General features: G+C 38.9%; 1 protein-coding gene across 1 annotated transcript in view; it reads right to left on the bottom strand.

Moving 5' to 3' along the window:
- The window catches only part of fbxw7 (F-box and WD repeat domain containing 7), a 103,845-nt gene that overhangs the window by 79,868 nt on the left and 5,827 nt on the right, over positions 1-18,150 (bottom strand). The window lies entirely within an intron of this gene.

Raw genomic sequence — 18,150 nt, 5'->3', positions numbered from 1 at the left:
GGGGGGGGGGGGGGGGGGGGGGGCATACAGCAATAATATGTCAGTGCTGTGTGAATGCAGTGTGGAACACTTAACGGGAGAGATGCTGAAAAATTCCTAATAAAGCAGAGACGTCCACCACTGATGGAAAAGACCAAGAGGCGACGGGAAAATAAATCCTCTGAAATGTGGCAATTAAGATCCATCCGAGTCATTAAGCGGCTAACGGCGTGCATGCTTTGATCCTAGTAGTATATCAGATATTAAAATGCATTTTCAATAGTTGCCAGTTAAACACGAGTTTTATAAATGTGCATTTTTAATCCCCACATTTCTCTCAGGGGTCAAATTAACTGTTTGGGACAAGGAGGGACGCAGGGGGGAATAATGGAAGAAAAAGCTCCAGTTAAAGGACTAGCTACAGCTGGATATTAATAATACATGAATATGGCACAAATAGCTTGGAAGTTATTAAGTTTCCTTCTGATTTTTTACAAAAATTTATTTTCTGCTCAAAAATGAGAAAATGGTACAATTTTGGTTAATTTTGAGATTCAAGACACAAAAGTTTATCATGATTTTTAAAGATGCACCAATATGATTCTAGTTCAGGTAGAATGATGCTAACTAATGACAGATGGAACTAGATGTCCAGAAATAACCTCAGCACTTCACTATTAAGGGGGTGGGTGTGAGTGTTGGGGAGGGAGCACTGCATCATCAGTCTGAAGGGACAGGGAAGCTGTAAACGCTGCAGACAGACCCTGGACTAACCTGCCATCATGAGAGACGGCGCAGACTCAAACTGGGCTGTGGGAAGATAAAATAAAACTTGACCTTACATATCATATCATGGGTCAACTTCAAAGATAAGATGACACACACAACAATGGAGTTCAATAATATGAGTAAAAGAAGGAACACAAACGGTGACATATTTATGTATTTAGCCTTTATATACAGTTATTTCATAACGTATAGCTGTCCGTTACGTGTTAGTGTTGTTTCAAAGTTAACTCAGGCAGCTGGGTGGTGTTCACCTTGTTTAAGGATTTTTTTCCACTCAACATCTGTCTGGAGAAATTATATTTTACTGCTTCTTCAACTGAAGCTGCAAGAATAATCTAAATTTATTCTAAATTCACAAAAGTCCTTAAAGTTGTCCAACCTTCAACTACACACCATAAAAATCATCCCCATCTAAAAATGAACAACTCTTATCTTTAATCTGCTTCAGTTCAGACAGATGCTGACACCTGTTCTGTTAAAAGGGCGGCATGATGCAGCTTCAGGTCAACACCCTGTGCTAATCTGAATTTACAAACTCTGCTGACTGTTAACAGTCAGCAGAGTCTGTCTAAACTAACAAACCTAGTTAAGAGCTGAGTAGTAAAAGCCACCATGTAGTATGGAAGCACTTCAGAGGGAAAGGCCAACGAGGCATCATGAAAACACACATTGATTTATAATTGAACAAAATCCATGTTAGAACAGAAACTAATTATTGCTCCTTAAAAAGTTGACTTGAACGAGTTCCAACAAATCAACGTCTGAACTTCATGATGAGGCTGAAGATCCTAAAATCTGTTTACATTCCCTGGATGAAATGTTGTCTTAAAGCAGCAGCATTCTTCTGCCAGGTGGATAATAGATAAGTTCTAGTTTATTATTTCGCTATAAATTAATGTTTTGTGTGTCTGGAAGTAGAAACTACAAATATAAAAGGCATCATAATATGGCTTAATCTGAATTTAGGTTTACAGCAGACGCGTTGAACAGATGAGACGAGGCGCATGAGGTCTGCGCCGGTCGCACCCTTCCTCACGTGCGTTCGCCTCGCTTGCTATTGCGGCGCCTGGTCGAAATTTTTAAACTCAATGCGGAAAAAGTCAGACGAACATGCCATATTTTTCATTGCTTCTGATTGCCTAAAAGTCATAAAAGCAACAGTTCTTCGTCAGGTTTGTTTTTTTGTTTGTTAACCATTTTCCACCTCTAAAGTATACTGCCAGCTATCTTTTAGAAGAATACTGCACCAATCTGAACGTCAGCTGTAAATGCCTGGCTTTGAGGGCACGCGCAGCCCGCGTGCCCTCAAAGCCAACTTCTCAAAGTGCAACTACAATCTCCATGTTATCATAGAACCTGATAGAAGACGCCATACAGGCAGATATTCCCTTTAAACAGCCGCCTATCATCACCTCACTACAACACACCTTTAAAACAGAATGCTCTGATCTTCAGAAATAGTCTACAAAAGGAGCATATTTTCATCCGTCATCACAACAAATCCGAGGCTGAATCTTCAGAGTTTTGTTCTTTTCCTGCTCGGGACTTGAAGACAAAGCCAGGTGAAAGGGTCATTAATTATTTATGAATATTGCTTTTCACTGTGTCAGCTCCCTGCTTCATTATTGATCCATAAACAGGAGAGTCAATGCACCACAGAACTGGGTCTCACAGGAAGACCAGGAGCAAATCTCCCCAGCTGCAGCTAGAGGGCGCAACACCGGCAGCTTTCAGCAGCCCAGCTGCACCAGCACATCAAACAGTAGACGCATTGGGTCAGGGGGTGCTAATCGGAACAACTGGTGAAGACACTAGAACATTATTATTTTATTTTTGTCTGTTCAAAATTTTAACTTCACTAAGTAGTTTTATTTGATGTACAGCACTTTGGTCAACTATTTGTTGTTTTCAAATGTGCTTCAAAAGTGGCACTTAAATATCAACTCAAAATTTAGCATTTTCAGTTTAACGAACTTCAAGAAGTTGAACTGGTTTTATTAAATAGTTTATAGTTAATGTACTAGGTGCTTAAAACACACCAAATGGATTTTAAATAATTTCCATATTTAAAAAATCCAGCCTGGACACTTAAAAGAGGACGTTACTGTCCCTTTAAGCTGAATATGACCTCTTTAACTATGTATTTAGTGAAGGTCAAATGAGATAGATCTCATCATAGTGCCTGAAAGGATATTAAACATGATGAATGTGCTGCACTCTAGTGGCTAAAACCATCCACTGACAGGCAGCTAAAAGACTGCCACATCGCGAGCATTCTTGCAATGTGGCATAAGGCTATAGACCATCATAAGAACGCTGCTCTAAGAGAAGACGACCCATTTCCCAAACACCCAGACCACGCTTGGAAACTCTTAAAGCATCAACTACACACACATTTCTGAAGGTAATAAAAACTGAACTCAGTTTCTCTGTTACACATGCACGCACACACGCAAACACACACAGTGTTGAAAGGTATTTAAAGTTCAAGCACACAGCATGAGCTTTAAACTTATTTATCTGGAAAGAGTCACTTTTATTTATGAACCACAGAAAAAGTTTCCTGCTGGAAATGCTCTGCAGTAATGCCTTGTTGGACCAGAAATAAAATGACAATTTATAGCATTTATTTTCTATAGTTTCAGAAGAATTTCCTTTATCACACTAACCAAAACCACAAACATGAGGCTGACTGTAGTAAATAAAGGTCCAACAGAACCGTTCAGAGCTGTTTATTACTGACATGCAGCTGCAGCAGGTTTTTTTTTTTTTTTCCCCCGTCCCGCTTCGCTACCAGATCCGTGAAGCTGGAAAATTGTTGTGCTAAATTATTTAGAGGGAATGAGTGGGTGGGAGTTGTGGGACTGATTAGGGAATGACACAGAGGATACCTAAATCTCAGTCGCTTTCAACTCCGGCTGCAGAAAGCAGTTTACAGGACTCTGTTGGAGAACAACAGCAGTGACTTCTTTCTGCGTCCGTCGAATAAAACATCACATGTATACAAGATATATTTATCTATAAATTGCAAACAGTAAGAAAGAGATACAATTGAGGCTATACACAAGACAGTTAACTGGAAACTGCAGGTATTTTCAGATGTTGATTGGGAAAAAATTTTGACAGCACCGCCAGGACACCGTGGGTCAACTGTAGTGTTCATGGCAGGTCACTACACGGCGCTGTGATTTTAGCATGTTATCATGCCGAAATGATAACATGCTAACATGTTATTTGTCGCTAGCATGGAACCCAATGTCCATAATAATTGGGTTCCATGCTAGCAACATGGGTTATTGTAACCTGTTGCCATCTCCCATGAACGAAGTGCTCATCTAAATGAATATATTCCTCATCAGAAATTAAACTGAACAAGTTTAGCACGCTATCTGCCGTCGTTTTTGTTGTTGTCTACCCGTTCATGCGTAGGATAAACGCTGCAGCTGTACACTCTGCGCATGTTCACTGTTACATCAGCAGAGTACTTCACACCTCCGCAGGGGGTGTTACAGAAAGATTTCACAACGTCCTGGTGAACTGAAGGCAATTAAAGTGATTCTGATTCAAAAGAGCGGCTCCATGTAAACAGGGGCTAAGAAATGGAAGAAAATGCTACAAATCAAATTAAATTAGTATGATTGCATTCTCTAGCTTTATATTTCCTAATCTGTCTTTTATCAATTATTGTGAAGTGAGATCACAGCAGTTGCTCAAACATTTGAAGAGGAGAAAGCTTTGTGAAATATGCCAAGTATCAGAGTGAATATTAAATGTCATCATATTAGAAAATTCTATCTTGTGTATAACAGCAGAGAAAAAAAGCAGGGATGCAGCAGTTAAATCCTATCTGATGTCCCCCATTTTCAGGATCCCATGAGCAGACAGGAGAGTTTTAAGGAGATGAAAAGGTTAACATTTTGACACCTGAGTGCCAGTTCACACTTTAAAAATGCAGCAGCAGCCTGAAGAAGACAACGCAGAGCGCTATCACTTTACCTTTAGATTACCAACGTGTGGCCGGAATCAATTATTCAGGAGCTGCACCACACGCCTGGGCTTTAAGGAATACTCCCCCACACCCCCAGTATTACAACTTTGAACACCAAGCATCAAGCACAGACAAAAAAAAAACTTAAAATTCTAATATTTGGTCCACCCTGGACAAGGCTTAAAATGACCCAATAAAAGCAGGATGCCTCAGAGTGAAAGTCTGTTCATAATGTCTCTGATAACTTCCACTCTGTCTTGGTCAGAAGTGTGAAAGGTCTGCATCCTGCCAGGGAAACTAACAATGAAGCACAGGGTGGGCTCTTCCGTACATGGAACAGAGGAATCATGTTCTTATCTCTGGTGAAGAGTCCGTAAGAAACTCTGAACCTCAATAGTTGTGTTTCCATTGACCATATAATTAAATTCGCTTAATGAAAACACTGCAATTTCGGGAAAACTCTTATTTGTCAACAAAAAAATTTTGATGCTAGAATGAAGGGTTTTATTTAATTTTTTTGGCCGTATTAAAATTGGTTTATTTTGCAAAACTGCAACGGAAACTATTTTTCGCATCACAACAGTGTATGATCAACAACCACATGACCAACAACTACTTCATGGTTGCCACTGGTGCCAACCATGAAGTAGACAACAGGAAGTAGTTGGAGGATCATGGTTCGGCATAATTTTTAATGACTGACCGCATGACCGAACTTATTCACGCGTGACTTCTTCATTGCATTTCTTATTTAACAGAAACACAGCAATTGTGAAATTGTTTTGTCAACATTAGTGGAATATTGACAAGGTTTTGTGCACATTCGTAATGGAAGCACAACTGTTGCCTCTTTCCCAGTCCATTAAACGAAATGCTGTCTCCTCTACTGTAGGAGTTGCATGTCTTCTGTTTTTTTCTTTTGTCCAAATCTCTTGCTGTTGACCTTAGAAACAAATCAATAAGGGAAAAGCAGCTTTCAGGGAGACAGAATCATTGAGGACTGTACATAAGCAGCTCAAGGTCAAAATTAAAGATAGCGAGAGGTGTACCAGAGGGAGCTGAAGAGCAAACAACAGCGGAACAATATCCCCACCTCAGTCATGGACTCATCTGCTTTCACAAGTTTGTCTTCACCCAAATCAGGAGATGCTGCTGCTCCCGTTGCCTCCCCTTTCACATGTCTGTCTTTAGAAGTCACATGAAGGGACATCTGGAGAGACTGAACCAAAACAAAGATGCAGGTCCAGAGTCCAGATGCCGTCAGCTCAGAGTCCAGAAGGAACTCTGGATGTGGAAGACATCCTGGTTCCAGTACCAAAGAAAACTCACCCACCAGTCATTAAGGACTATAGACCTGTTGCCCTGAAGGTCCTGGTGACACTCCTGCTGGCCCAGTAAGGAAACCAGCACATCAGGACCCCCTGAAATTTGCGTATCCCCATGGAGTTGGAGTTGATGATGCCATCATACACTTGCTTCAACAAACCCACTGTCATCTGGACGAAGCAGGCAGCACGGTGAGGATCATGTTCTTTGATTTCTCCAGAACATCTAATACAACTTAGCCTGATTTGCTCCGTGAGAAACTCCAGAAAACACAGGCCTCAACAATCGACTGGATCTTTGACTACATCACTAACAGACCACAGTTTCTTAGACTGAAGGACTGTGTGTCTAACCAGGTGGTCAGAAACACAGGGAACTGTACTTTCACCATTCCTTTTCTCTTGTGAGCAGTGGTGAACAGCCAGCGCACTCACTATCTGCATCTAGTAGGTATAAAACATCTCAAATCTGAGAAATAGTGCTGTCACTGACTCTCAGCATTCACCCTCTAGTCCAGTTGGTGGTGGTAATGCACCATCAATTGGTCTGCCAATTGGCATAAAACACAAGAAGAAGACTGTTAACACATTGACATTTGCACATGCTGTGGAAAGAAACTTTCATTGCAACCAACCACCTCGAGTTTAGAGTATCATCTTAACACCACGCACCTATTTGACGGAGCCTCCGCTTCATCCAGTACGTGCCTGACAACCCCCAGCAAATGCAGACAACTGAATAAATCTATATCTGACAAGCTCACTGCAACTATTGCAGAATGGACTGCCATGGATTATAGACCCATTGACATAGTTAAGGACATGGGGTTTGCCCATGATTTTCAGTTTTCAGATTTGAAAACTAAAAATCTCAACAGATTCTACAATCCACAGTCAAGAGACACAGTACTTATTAAAATTTCTGAACTCTACAAAACAATTAAGGAAGCAAAACAGCAGGGTATGTCACTATGACAGGAGCTCACTGGACCTTAGTGACCAACACTATCCGGGTGTGACAGTTCATCACTAAATCTCGGAAACTTTATTCGGTAAGAATCTAAATATTGATCCTTATTTAGTATTCATATGTGAAAGTATGATGTCATTCAGTTTTTTAATAAATGGTGCAAGAACCAGAAGAGTTATGGAGTGGCATGATTTATTTTTGGTTTTCATTTCAAAGAATTATTATTGGGAACTAATTTTGTCTTCTAAATAAAACGATTTATAACTCATTTATTAACTGACGTCATTCATTTTAACAAAATGCAGTTTAAGACTAATAATGATGAATTCACTGCTACACTGAGATTAATTAGATTAAGAATTTGAATCACTTGACAGCCTTACAAATAATTATTTACGTCAGGCTGTCTTTGGGCTCAACAAAAACATCTTCTAACTTGTACTAATTATTACCTTATCTAGGGTTGGGTCACGGAAAAACAGCAGGTCCTCTTAATGTCATAACAAATTAAATGTTATGGCATTAAGGGGGAAGAAAGCAGAGAGGTCAGAGCAGCAAGATAAGGATGATGGGACTTCACAGTCTCTTCCCCAGATGGCAGAGAAAATGCTGTTACTTCTTCTTTTGACTGTAAAAGCATTAACAGAGGATCACCATACAACACCTGCAGCAGCATGTCGCAGTGACTCACCGTCACACGTGTCAGCTCTTCCTCTGCGTCACAGATAGGAAGTGAACAATGGGCAACGGCTGGCAGCCAAGAAACATGTCTGTTCTTCTCAGCTTAGTCACAATGATAATTTATCTGTCTAAAAACCTATAAAAGTTGCATGAAGGACATACTGAAGGATATTTATTCATTTCTTAAAAATGTATAGCTAAACCTGTCGTTCACCATAAGAATTAATCTCACGGTTAACAAAAATGAGCGTGATCATTTAAATTTGGACCAATTTTGATTAAGGAGACGTCATAACCCATTTTAATTATCGTTATCATTTTGTTTATTTTGGATATTTAAAATGCTTTCCAATTCCAGTGTTAAAATTTTTTTTTTAAACTTTCATTTCTAAAGAACCTTTGAGTGGACATATTTAAATTAATAAGTCATTATTATTCAGGGTTGCCCAAGTGTATTATGATGCTTGCTCAAGCACCTCCAAATTTAAAAAAAAAAATTTAAACACAAAAACACAGTGAGTCGTTTTTGACTGCCCTAGAATCCCTACCACCGGGGTAAGCAGTTTTTCAGGGGGAACCAGGTTATAATAACATTATTATTAGTTGACAACTGTCACAAAATAATATTGTTTCTCACAATAATATCTGGGACAATTTATTGTCCAGCAGATTCTGTTATTGTGACATTCATAGCTATTTTTGGATCTATTAAAAACAAATCATCTGAATGTTGATAAGAACAACAATTTCCTCAAACAGTACACCATCAAACACTGAAATAAACAGTAAATGTCCTGTACTTGTGTATTGCTTTATCAAGTCCAGAGGACTCCAAAGCGCTTCGCACTTTGATTAGAATTTCATCTAAGTTTGAAACCAATCTCTTCAGTGCAATCAGTTGCTGACTATAGAGTCAAAGTTAGAGTAGAGCTGCTAGCATTTCTGTCTCGGAGTCTCTTTAATCCCCTCAATAAATCCTGAAGTGTTATAATTCCCAGGTCTATAGCAAGACAAGCTTAGCCTGATCTGGTGTTTACGGGGAGATATTTTCAACAACAAGTTTGTTAAGTTGTACAGGACTTGTGCTTCGTTATGTGGTATTGGTTTGGTCATGTGACAGCGGTGGGGACACAGGACTGTCTGATCCTATTTTCTTGGTATCAAAAGGGTAGGAAAATATATGCAATATCAGTAAATATAAGTTATTGGCCACACCAACATTATTAATATCGACCCAAATTTTCATATTGTACATCCCATGAGTCCATGTGGGATAAAGACAGTGCAGTATTCAGCTGTGTTTAACTAAACACAGTTGTAACTATCCATCCATCCATTTTCTGTACACCCTTGTCCCTCAGTGGGGTCGGGAGGGTTGCTGGTGCCTCTCCAGCTAACGTTCCGGGCGAGCGGCGGGGTCACCCTGGACAGGTCGCCAGCCTGTCGCAGGGCAACACAGTTGTAAGTAAAACAAAAAGAAAAAAAAATTTCAAAAGTGAGATTTTTGGAGGGAAAAATTCCAAAACAAATACCAAATTGAAAATTGAATGTATGCATCTGACTTTTAGCTATTTAATGTAATAAACTCAAGAACCATTTTGTCGTGTTTATAATAAAGATGGCATTAAATAGATTTTTTTTAAAAGCAACAATGAGCATTGGTCTGAGCTAAAAAAAAATTATCTGGTGAATCATTTATGAGAATAGAGTTTCACAAACATTCCTTGGAACAGCTTTTCCGCTTTCCTCCCACTTGTTGCACACTGCCGGTCAGCTGGCAACTTCTGCTTTAGGAGAGATAAATGTCGCAGTTTAGAGACTATCCAGTTGTGACATGAAACCAAAGGAGCTCCACCCAGCACTCTTATCGGGGTGGTGTACTTCTGACTCTACAGCGAGCAGCATTGTCTGTCAGGTGGCTAACTGTTAGCCTGTCCTTTAATCAGTTGGTTTCAGCTTGTTCTTGAGAGCAGAATGACAAAAGGGTTTAATATTCTGGGCAATAAGCACATTTATCTGAAAATCAATGCTAGGACTCATGGCCATAACAATATATTAGTGCATTTAGTAAAATCAAAACAATAAATAAATGTTAATGCATGTAAACATTATTTAAACCCTTCCAATTAATGTTATATCAATGTTTGCTAAAAAAAAATAAGAACAACTTTGGCAATGTCATACATTTTTTTGGATGGTGAAACAATATTTTTTACTAAGGTTTGCCATACCATAAGACAATTCTGTAAAAACTTGTCAGCATGCTGATCATCTTGAAAGATTTCCTTCTGGTTTCAGGTTCGTCTTAAGGAAGAAGGTGATGTTTGACCAGTCTAATTGAAAGTATGTGTTTGGATGTCAAACTGAAATTAAGTTGGGGGAACAAATGCAAGCCATCTTGTTTATAAGAGAAGGTTATGACTGTCAGTCAAGAGATAGGCATAACCTATGTCTTGGCTGACAGAGATAGGTTATCTGTATGAGGTAACCTCATAACAAGAACAGCAAATAAAGATGCAAATATTTCTGTCTAATGATTCAATTACGATTTTTTGGGTCATAATTCAGAAACAATTTTCAATTCTGCTTGTTGTCCTGTTTAAATTATGTGTCTGACTTAGTTTTCAGCATAAATCATACCAAATTGAATATAATGCATTTCCATTGATAATAAAATGTGTATACTGAACTCAAACACAAATTTTCTTAGTGCAAACAATTTTTTTTAAAACTAGTTTTTAGCTAAAAAGGTTTTTGCACTACGAAGAGGAGGTTTTACAGAATTTGTGTATTTCGCAAACATGTTTTTTAACGACTTATCGCAATTCAGGTGTGATTTTTTAAATTGCATTTCTTAATGGAAACAACACAATTGCAAAACTGTGTTTTATCGACATTAGCAGAATATCAACAAAATTATGAGCAATAGGAACATTGTAATCGAAACCTAGTGTAAACAAATAGAACATTAATTTAAAACAATTCTATAATGTCTCAAAGTTCATCAGCGTATATTTTAAAAAAAAGGATTTGTGCATAGAATTCTGCAAATTCATTTGTTAGTGTTGGGTTAGCTTGGTTACACAGCTTTTCTTAAATAAAAGAAATATCAAAAAGTTGGCCAAAATTTATACGGTGGATGAGTGGAAGCAAAATGCAATGTGCTGTGGACTCGCAAATAGGAGCAGCAAAGAAGTACAACTTATACATGTTTCAAAGTCAATTTTTGAGCATTTCAAATTGATTCAGGATTCCCATGACTTGGAACAGTGATTCTCTATACAATCAATGTTTTTCTGCACCTCCAGTAGCAAATGAAGTGTGATAAAGAATGTTTGTGGCATTGATAATATGAGATTACAACCTATGGCTCAGGGTAACCGAGGGTAATCAGTCTTCTTTTTATGAAAGCAACAAAAATGGGACAAATATTATAGACCGGGACACAACGGAACAGTGGAACAAGTGAAATCAGGAAGTGTTTATCTGCTCTGTCTGCTCACTGAAACTCATTGAAAGGATTATCCTCTATAATAGACTTAAAAGCCACTTTAACAGGCTGCCAGCTGCCTGTAGGTCAAGTCTGAGGATATCCTGCCACGACCAACCCAACACATTCTCCTTGTTGTTCCACACCAACATTAATAATTCAAGCATTTCACCTCCTCTTGTGTCCCCTATCCATCTTTAAATAAATGGTCATGGTAAAGTAGCTTAAATAAAACTAAAACATTCAAAAAGCTTCAATTTAAATCAACATTTAGTTCAAAGCCCAGCGGTTTCTCGAGGTTTTCCACACGATGAAAAGATTTTCAGATTAAACTCAAGATGAAATTATACATGATGTATTTTAGACCAGAGCTGACTTACCGCGTGCCTGCTTGAATTTAGAGAGACTGTAAATAATTCATCGACGCGGAGGGAAATTTGGGCCACAGAACTAATCTACATAACTTTGAATTGTACATTTTAAGACTGTTTGTGTCACACAGGAGAAACGGAGCCGGGGAAAATCTGCTGAAACCGCCAACAGTTCAAAGGTTCAATACTTTGTTCTATTTTTTCTTTTCTACAAAATGTATGTAACATGCAGACACAGCATGTTTCCAAACTCACTGGCTACATGTATTATTAATATCATTTACTTTTTAACTTTACATTTCCATGTTTTTAATAAGAAATAGCAACAGTGAGCACTGGGGAGGGGGAAGAATGCCATGATGACAGAGTTCTGCAGAGATGTTTGGCCTCTTTACATAGAAAAAATAAATCAAACTAAAAACAACAAAAAGGTCAATAGTTTTTCTTTCTTGATATGCATTTATGACATATTCTACTCTCTCCTGTTTAAAAATATGTATCAGACAGCACAGGACTGATTTGCCCCATTATTTTATTGATACTAAGTTACATCTGTCCATAAATCCTGATGAGTCCAATCCATTAGCTGCATGCTATCGCTAAGTGCTGGTCCAGAAGGAGTGAATGCTGCATGTCGGTGATTCCATGGTCATAAAAACTTTTCATTTGAATAATAAAATTCACTTTTTCGTAAAGTATCCCAAGAAACTGTGTTTGTAGAAATAAAGTGAACTGAAAATTGACATGTGGGGTTAAAAGAAAGTTATACTTTATTCCCAACATTTTTTGCTTCTTTAACTGTCAACGTTTTTTCACACTGATCTCATACACAGGCAATTTTCAGCTGTACAGAAAGTGTCTACTATCAAAGATGGAAGCATAGGAGAAAACAAATGCTCCAATTTGAAAGAAAACTCACTTTAGTTGCAGTGACTGACTGTACTTCAGACTCCTGGTGGTACCCTTTGTGGGACAAGAAAACCAAACAGGAAGAGAGAGTAGCATGCGCCTCCGTTCATTTCATCATATTTTAACACCGGTTTGCACCCACCAGCAAAGTGTGAGGAAAAGATTCTCTAGCACTGCGTCTGACTTGCTGTGTCCCCAACTGTCAGCGTCCCATCATCTCTGCACCGTCACCCCATGTTTACAACACAGCCCACATCAGAACCGGGGAGATTCCTCTCAGTTTGCAAAACAGCTTAAAGATACATGCCCCGCACTGAATTATTAACATCTTTCATAGATGTCACAGATTTCACAGATACAGAGCAGAGGGTCATTAACAACTTCACAGCCGACTGAAATGCTGCTGCAGCTCAAACATCCGGGTTAGTTTAATATATTAGAAAGACAAAACACTTCAAAAACACCAGATTTTACAGAGTATTTTTGGTCTAGTTTCTCTCAGTATCTTAGTAGACTTGAAAAACAACATAAGTAATTTTTCAAAAACTTTTCAGCAAGATATAGGAGCTGGTTTTAAAGGGGAAGTGTGATGTAAAATTTACTTTTTTGATCTTTACATCATGTCATAATGTTATTCCTTCACAAAAAACATACCTGGAGTGTTGCCTTGATTCTTTCATGCATGTTTGAGAAATTATTTAATCTCAGCTGTGCCAGTCGCCTGGGGGCACCTAGCTCCACCTTAGAGAAGCACCTCCAACTTAGAGGTTCAGTATCAAAGTTTCTGCTTGCTGCCTCACAGAGTGCGACTTCCCACAGTTAGCTCCTTCAGACTAGCCAGTAGCAATTAGCAAACACCTAGAGGAATTGCGCCTCTGCTGAGCTCATTATACCATCCACTTCTCAGTGAAACGCTGGTAAACATGTTGTTAAAGGGATTATAGAAAAGCCATGTCGCAATGACTTCCTGAAGGTGAAGTTTCAGAAAGAGCAGGAGTTTTTAAGGAGACAGAGAATCAATTCTCTGGGCAATTCCAATTTAATGCCCAATTCAAGGCATTAAATTACGAAGTAAAATTTCTTTTTGATATATACAGATATATAGAACTGAGATCAAAGGTTATATTATGCATCTGGAAAACACATAATACTGACCCTTTAAGTCAATAATTTCTTAATAGTGATTTTAAAAAAAAAGTTCTAGTTTATTATTTCACTTGCCACATGTTCTAAGTTAAATCGTTTGCCAATGGAACAAGTACTTTATCAATATTAAGGAATTATTTACAAGCTCCTATAGCTTTCTGTAAAGTTTCTTAGTTAGTTTTATCCTGTTTCAAGTCTAAAATTATATTTGCAATGGAAATCTTAGTGCTGATATTTGCAGTAGAAAATCTTGCCAAGTACTTGGTAAGATTTTGTGCTTTTGCAGTGAGTAGAGAAGAACCAAGTGATCCAGAGGGGATTTAAAAAGGCAGAGAAATTTAGAAGAATAACGGTGAGAAATAAATCCGGTAAGTTGGTTCGAATGAAGACCTTACCAAGTCCAAAACCTGGTAACAATAACAACAAATATCTAATAGCATTACCTACAGCTTAGAACTTATTCCTGTATCCCTTCTCTGTGGCGTTTCTATTTTCTGTAGCAGGTGATTAACTAAGAGGCTTGATCCCAACCAGGAGGGAGAGCCGGGCTTCAGAGTGAGAACCAACTGCAGCCTGACCTTTACTGCAGTAAAGCTCTGCTGTCCTGAACCAGCTGGATGGTTCTGATCACTTACACCCTCTAAGGGAGTTTCTGGAGATGGGAGATCCCTAATGGACCTCCAGAGAGACAGGGGAAAAAAAGCCCTTTCATTTGGTTTTTCCTCGCTCTCAGTCTCTCGCCTCCCTCCTCCACCCTCTGAACTGCCTAAATACAATACTAAAGCCAAGCCAGTTAAATCCCAACACCGTCTCTTTCTTTGATGGTTATCAGAGTGGTTCCCTGTTAAATTACACCACTAAAACAGACGGGACTTTGCTTCTGCTGTCTGGGACTAGTTTCCAGCTCCTCCTCTCCATTTCAGACTCCAATGCTTTGAATTTCCTTCCACAAATGTAAAACTCCCGACTTCTCAGACAAACCGCTTTTGTCCAAAGGAAGAGGTCATAAAACGCTCTGACCAGAAAACAAACCCCACCACCAGCAGCAGCAGCAATCCAGTCTTTCATTTCCAAACTGCTGAGCTTGCATGTGGCGTCAGCGCCTTAGTTATCGCTAAGCGACCAACACCTCAAAAGCATTTACAGCAAACTCTGGAGATCTAACAGTGTCTTTCTGTTAACTTCACCTCGTCGCTGTAGCGTCAAACCTCAATGTCCAATTAATGTTTTAAATTTTTTTCTTGCCTCAATATTTTGAGAAGCATATTTTAATATTTACATCAGAAACAATTGTGGGAATCTGACGTATCCCATTTCCCAGCCAATCAGGTTTGAGAACAGTTTTCTGATTTTCTACAAGAACAAAATACCGATAGTGTGTTTTATCCAGTAGGAATAGGCAGGGTTTCCCCCAGTGTATTATAGGCCTGGCGGCCCGCCATGGTTTACTAGCGCCACCGCCAGGCTAAGCCTTTCTTGTTTATTTTTTTTTTAGGAAAATAAAATAAAATAAAATAAAAATTGCCTTTTTTTTTAAGCCGGATTGCAAGTGTTTCTGTTGCTCCGAGCGTTTCACTATCTGAGGAGATTTATTTCTAAAAGATATGTTTATAGAAGATATGTTTATAGTTTATGCATTTAAAGCCGGACCAATCACACCGGTGGGCCTCTGCGCGTTGCCTCGCGCGCTGCAGCAGCTGGATGTCTAAAGTTAACCTCAGAGCGGCTCTCGCTCCCCCTTTCACTCGAACTGGACACAGGCTGACTGCTATAGATATTTACATCAACCGCCTGTGAGGAATTATGATTAGTTATGAGGAGTTATTGATTAAGGTAAGAGTTTAAACCTCTAGTTGCGCAGCTCTACATGAACCGCAGGAATAACTTGTAGTCGTGCTTTCAGAGGTGCTTTGAGCGAGCGGTGAGAATGATGTATATTTGTGAACAAAACATTATGTAACGTTTACATCTCAACACGTTGCCCAGCGTTTGGCCCCGTCTTCCCTGTAAAGTTTAGGTCTGTGTTCCCGGTTAGCCGGTGCGTTAGTGGTCAACGACCCAGCACTAATCACTCATCGTGCAGGTTTAACCCGGTGAGGAGCTTTCGCGCTCTCCTCGCAGTCACGCATCACGCTGATTTTATATTATTTTATTACTAGTATTTTTCCAGTTACACTAAGCACCAAACCGTATCAAATGTTTTGTCCACCGAGTCAGACAGAGTTAATGCGCGCGGCCTCCGGACATCTGAAAAACTCGTCCGGAAACTCGACCAGCCAAAATTGTTTCTGTGTTCCCTTGCTAAAAACTCAACAGACACGAAATGAAAGAGCTACTAAAAACACATTAGCAGCATTGAATTAAATCTCCCATTTGTTGCGCATCTCTGCGCAGTGCAGCGGATTACCACATCATGCAGGGCCGGTCCAAAGGTGTATGAGGCCTAGAGCAGAATATGACTTAGGGGCCCCTTCTGTTGCTAAAAACATCAGCACCTCTAACAGCTTCTGTGTTAGATTTAGTGAAATCTAGGACCAGGGGTGTAGTTTAACTGGCAAACCTAAAAAGCAATAAATTATAACTGCAGTTTACTAATTTGTATTTGTGAACAAACGGAGCTAAAACTCAGAAGATTAAACTCACAGCATCAGATTGTAGCTGTGGTAACAAACCAATCTGACTATGAATATTGTTCTTTGAACTTCTACAAAGTAAACTTGCCAGCTCCTTAAAATCTTACATATAAATGTTAAACAATTTAAAGTATTTTAATTTATATATGCTGAAACCATTATGTCAAATTTAGAAGCAATGATAATCTCAATACACAAATGTTCCATTTATATATCTGTGGTCTATGTTAAAATATTAGCATTTATGGGGCCCCTGAAGCCCTGGGAGGCCTGATGGAGCCGCTGACTTAATTTGGATTTAACAGAAGTGGACATAATTGATATTTATTTTAATTGTATTTTTTGATTAGTTGTTTTTAAGACTAATTGTAGGTTTATATAGCAGTTCACTGATGGCGTTTTCCCACAACATAATTACCCAGTTATATTTTTATTTTTATTGTCTACTTAACATCTTTTAATACAAAAACACGGTGGACCGCCTCGGCGCCCTGACCACCGGGCTTACCAAGTTTTCTGGGGGAAACCCTGAGTAGGGTAATAAGGATTTAGAACTTCATTGCAATATTTTGTGGTACTATTGTGATATTGAGAGGGTCTATGGTATTTTGTGGTTTTTGTGTCTTTATAGCCATTTTTACTGCATAATTTGTGTTTTTAATGTTGTGTCCTTGGGTGCTTTGAAGGGCACTGACAAATAAAATGTATTATTATTATTATTATTATTATTATTATTATTAATGAAATCCATGAAGTCAATCTTGACAACCCAAGATGGATTTCAGTCTAGAAGTGTTTCTCAACCCTGGTCCTCACCTCCCCCCTGCTCTGCATGTTTTAGATGTGCCTCTGTTCCAGAACAGCTGATTCAAATGATTGCATGACCATCAAGTACTGCCAGAGATACAATTCAGGTGTGTGGCAGAAGGGAAATACCTAAAACATGCAGGACAAGGGGGCGGTGAGGAGCAGGGTTGAGAAACACTGGCCTACAACATGAGACTCATACTTTTCTGTTTCCATTGCAAGCAATCAAAGGCCACAAACAGAAATGTAAACAAAGGACAGCAGCTCTGATGATGCAAACATCAGAGCAAAATACAACTTTTCTACATTTAAAAACCCAGACATTTATGCATTTTATTTGGATTTTATGTGGTCAACCAACATACAGCAAAGTGAAATGAAAAATAATACATTCTTGATATTTTTTTAAGACATCCCAGCTCAGATAGGGAATAGCGCAAACACAGACGTCGGTGTTCTGGCCTGATCAGACCAAATTTGACCATTTGGTCAGGAAACACATCCCCATGATCACAGCACTCCCTCCCCAAAACCTGGCGTTGGCAGCAATATGCTGTGGGATTGAGTGTAAGAGAGGGCAGGGATGTTTGTCAGAGCTAAACGTACGGTTGTCCTGTCACTGTAACCATGGACACAGAGATGCACCATATTGGCTTCTATGAAAATCATATTCAGTATGTTGAAGACAAACGTGATCCAATCTGACTGAGGTTTGGGAGCAAAAAAAAAACAAAAAACAAACAAGGCAAACAAAAAACATTCATCATTTTCCCTCCACTTAACAACCATCTTGTGCTCCTCCATCACTCACATTAGAGATGTGTCGATCAGGTTTTTTCCTGCCGATACAGATCACCCATGAGGGCCGATCACCGATACCAATCACCGATACCGATCACGTAATTATTTTAAATTTTTTTTTTTATCATAAACCCTACCGGTTACATTATGTGAAAAAAGGAACCGTGAATTCACCTCAATTTAGACAAAAACTTGTTTTTAATAACTTTTTCCAAGAAGAAAACTAAACAAAACAGGCATTCTGCAAATTGTACTGCTATC

Source organism: Poecilia reticulata, linkage group LG1, assembly GCF_000633615.1.
Source record: "Poecilia reticulata strain Guanapo linkage group LG1, Guppy_female_1.0+MT, whole genome shotgun sequence".
Lineage (NCBI taxonomy): Eukaryota > Metazoa > Chordata > Actinopteri > Cyprinodontiformes > Poeciliidae > Poecilia > Poecilia reticulata.
This window is presented reverse-complemented; position numbering and strand designations above follow the sequence as displayed.